This window comes from Triticum aestivum, chromosome 5D, assembly GCF_018294505.1.
Source record: "Triticum aestivum cultivar Chinese Spring chromosome 5D, IWGSC CS RefSeq v2.1, whole genome shotgun sequence".
Classification (NCBI taxonomy): domain Eukaryota; kingdom Viridiplantae; phylum Streptophyta; class Magnoliopsida; order Poales; family Poaceae; genus Triticum; species Triticum aestivum.
Genome location: NC_057808.1, coordinates 46209090 through 46213482, shown reverse-complemented (window position 1 = coordinate 46213482; position 4393 = coordinate 46209090). Strand labels below are relative to the sequence as shown.

General features: G+C 45.4%; 1 long non-coding RNA gene across 1 annotated transcript; it reads left to right on the top strand.

Annotated features, from left to right (window-relative positions):
- Positions 1-2184: 2184 nt before the first annotated feature.
- Positions 2185-3632, top strand: LOC123124254 (uncharacterized). The gene is made up of 5 exons (XR_006461021.1): positions 2185-2307; positions 2467-2511; positions 2608-2782; positions 2886-3086; positions 3219-3632. It is a non-coding gene; the product is annotated as an uncharacterized lncRNA (long non-coding RNA).
- Positions 3633-4393: the final 761 nt, after the last annotated feature.

The following is a 4393-nucleotide window of genomic DNA, read 5'->3' as shown; positions in this document are numbered from 1 at the left end:
TCTACAAGGGTATGTAGATGCACTCCTTTCCCCTCGTTGCTAGTATACTCCATAGATGGATCTTGGTGAGCGTAGGAAAATTTTATAATTCTGCTACGATCCCCAAAGCATCATCAATAACATGCGACATATCAGAATGAATAGCAGAAGCAGGTTTACGTGTCGCAAGCTTACTCAAACCAGAAGGTGAATCAAGTGCAGAGCTAGATGGCAGTTCCTTACCTCCCCTCGTAGTTGAGGGATAAATTTTTGTTTTGGCGTCTTTCAAGTTCTTCATAGTGACCAGCAGATATAAATCCCAAGTGACTCAAAGAATAGAGCTATGCTCCCCGGCAATGGTGCCAGAAAATAGTCTTGATAACCCACAAGTATAGGGGATCGCAATAGTTTTCGAGGGTAGAGTATTCAACCCAAATTTATTGATTCAACACAAGGGGAGCCAAAGAATATTATCAAGTATTAGCAGTTGAGTTGTCAATTCAACCACACCTGGGTAACTTAGTATCCGCAGCAAGGTATTTAGTAGCAAAGTAATATGAAAGTAACAGTAACGGTAGCAAAAGTAATATTTTTGGGTTCTGTAGTGATTGTAACAGTAGCAACGGAAAAGTAAATAAGCGAAGAACAGTATGTGAAAAGCTCGTAGGCACTGGATCGGTGATGGAGAATTATGCCGGATGCGGCTCATCATGTAACAGTCATAACATAGGGTGACACAGAACTAGCTCCAATTCATCAATGTAATGTAGGCATGTATTCCGAATATAGTCATACGTGCTTATGGAAAAGAACTTGCATGACATCTTTTGTCCTACCCTCCCGTGGCAGCGGGGTCCTAATGGAAACTAAGGGATATTAAGGCCTACTTTTAATAGAGTACCGGACCAAAGCATTAACACATAGTGAATACATGAACTCCTCAAACTATGGTCATCACCGGGAGTGGTCCCGATTATTGTCACTTCGGGGTTGCCGGATTATAACACATAGTAGGTGACTATAGACTTGCAAGATAGGATCAAGAACTCACATATATTCATGAAAACATAATAGGTTCAGATCTGAAATCATGGCACTCGGGCCCTAGTGACAAGCATTAAGCATAGAAAAGTCATAGCAACATCAATCTCAGAGCATACAGGATACTAGGGATCAAACCCTAACAAACTAACTCGATTACATGATAAATCTCATCCAACCCATCACCGTCCAGCAAGCCTACGATGGAATTACTCACGCACGGCGGTGAGCATCATGAATTTGGTGATGGAGGATGGTTGATGATGACGATGGCGACGGATTCCCCTCTCCGGAGCCCCGAACGGACTCCAGATTAGCCCTCTCGAGAGGTTTTAGGGCTTGGCGGCGGCTCCGTATCGTAAAACGCGATGAATCCTTCTCCCTGATTTTTTTCTCCCCGGACACGAATATATGGAGTTGGAGTTAAGGTCGGTGGAGCGTCAGGGGGCCCACGAGGCAGGGGGCGCGCCCCCACCGTCCGTGATAGGTGGAGGCCCCCCTGACGTGGATTCTTCTTCCAGTATTTCTAATATTTTCCAAAAATAAGTTCCGTGGAGTTTCAGGTCATTCCGAGAACTTTTGTTTCTGCACATAAATAACACCATGGCAATTCTGCTGAAAACAGCGTCAGTCCGGGTTAGTTCCATTCAAATCATGAAAATTAGAGTCCAAAACAAGGGCAAAAGTGTTTGGAAAAGTAGATACGACGGAGACGTATCATTCTCCCTCTGGTCCTTGGCCTTCATGGCGATGATGGCCTCTCTAGGATTCCCCCATAGCTAGGGACCGTCTGGTCCGGATGCCCCCCATAGCGCCCGTTTCGGCGCCAATCCGGACGGCCTATGGGGCGCCGAGTGTCAATGCTCTAAACAAAACAATACTCCCTTCATTTCACAATCTAATGCGGGGCCGATTTCATTCAAATTCAGTGGTATAATTTTTGCTTCTATCATAGTCGGTCTCGTTGGTTAAATTTATGGTTAAACTTAGATCTTGAGAAACGTAGACGCACTACATTGTAAAATGAAGGGAGTATCAAAGATAACTGTTTGGCACCACCGTGTCCAAGAAATACAAACAAAACACAACCGACTCCTGTCTGAAATCGGGCCCCGCACGTCACATTACAAGAACAGCCCAAATCCCCCGTCTCCACCCGGGGCAATCTAATCCCACGCGTTCCGATCGACCAAGCTCCACGAACATACGGAATCGCCGCCGCCGCCTTGTCTCATGGCCAACCACGGGGATCTCTCCCCACCGACCGACAGCCGCTACCAGCAGCAGGTTCGCACCTCCCGCCGAGCCGATTCCTCGCATACTATTGGTTGGTTTCACTCCCAGGGATTTCCCCACGCCCACGGGGAGAAACAAATAGATATATCCGCTTATTATGCTAGCTTAAACATGATGATATATTCTGACCTCCAATTTTGCATCTTTCAGCCGATTCCAGTCTTGTACCAGTCACGCTACGGCAAAACACCAGAGGTATATATACATTGATACAAGTACATCTTATAGATATATGGCTTGATTCCTTTAATTCTTCTACTACTACCACTGATATATTTGCGCGCGCTGCAGGGCACTCCGCTTTCCTTTGTACTCCCTCGGTTCGGAAATACTTGTCCTAGAAATGATTATATCTAGACTTATTTTAGTTACAGATACATCCATTTTCTATCATTTGTAAGACAAGTATTTCGGGACGAATGGAGTACTTTACTACACGCCACTTCCTCCAAGTGCTGCTACTCCGGTAACTCTTACTAATTCACCTCCTCTCGTTCTTTCACGTGTCCAAGTTCAAGAATTTGTGCAGTAGAATCAGTTTCTCACCGACGATCTATCTGATTAAGCAGAGCCCCGTGCACGAAGATGGAGCCACAAAGGTGCTCTGCTTGACCCGCATGTTTTCACCCGATCGGCTCGCGGACGATGTGTATTACCGCAACTTTTGCTGGTGGATGACGGTAGAAGGGCGGAGACACGGTGGTAAGCTGGTGAGAGCCGTGGTCCCACGGCCTGACCCCGGCAGCGCTCCGGTCGCCGGAGTTGGCAAGGTGAGCGAGCACAGTTTAGTCTTTGATTTATACGGAGTACTACAGTAGTTTATTTTGACAGATGATGAGACGAGATCTTGCAACAGAGGGAAATTAATCAGCCTTTTTGTGTTGCATTGCATTGCATTGCAGGTGTTTCTCGAGTACGCGGATCTCGACAGCTCAACACATTCAAAGACGATGTTGCACTTGACGTGGTTTCGCGGGAGGCAGGTGATTGCCGTGTTTTACCCCGAGGACAAGTTTGCTGATGGGAACTACGACGGATAAAACGTGATTATTCCCCTGTGTGTGGCTTTTACGCTCAATATGCTGTCAATGACATTGAGCTATGGGCTCGCCGGTTTTGCTCTTCTCACGATAGAACAGAGGCTCTCCACTCCTGGACGAATTTCCTAATTTCCCGCCTAAGCGGGCCGTAATCTAGTTGTATTCATGTTTTCTTTCTGTTCCCCATCTTGTAACCTGCTGCTGATGGCCTCGGCCTAACATTATGTATGGCTGCCCAGCCTCTTCGAGTTGGCAATATAAAAAATGGCGAGGAGCCTGTGGACATACACTTGAGTCTATCAACTAAGCCACAAATTTATCAGTACGAATGGCTCTGCAGCTAAAATGACAGACTCTCGAGCGTTTTCATCAAGGTCACACAAAGAAAGTTGACATATTTTTTCAAGGCAGCGAAAGTACAGATATTTGAAATTTATGTTTGCATTCAGTTTTCTAACTACTCCCTCTGTTCCTAAATATTTGTCTTTTTAGAGATTTCAAATGGACTACCACATACGGATGTATATAGACATATTTTAGAGTGTAGATTCACTCATTTTTGCTCCGTATGTAGTCACTTGGTGAAATCTCTAGAAAGACAAATATTTAGAAATGGAGGAAGTAAAATTTTCTATCAAGCAAGTCCTGGCGCTCGTGATGACTCATACGAGGATTTTTTTTCCAGGAGTACACAATCGGGTATCATACCTTTATAGAAGATAGCAGCACAGGTTTACAAGATTGCCAGCAACACGTTGCAGGCAATGCGTGCTGACAGCACCCACCCACACCTCTAAGGAACTACTCTCGCGAAACTGTTGCTCCCACTCTTCCAGAATGCTATCCACTAGACAGCAAACTGTCTGTTCCTATATTATGAAAAACACTAACAGCAAACTGTATGTTCCTATATTATGAAAAACACGGGTGCTGTCTGTGTTGCTTCCAAATCCTCCAGCTGATGAGGATCGTGAGAGAGTCGAAGCAGCGCTTGTCCTTCCTGCTGAAGAGTTTCCTCGTAATCGACCACCATGTCT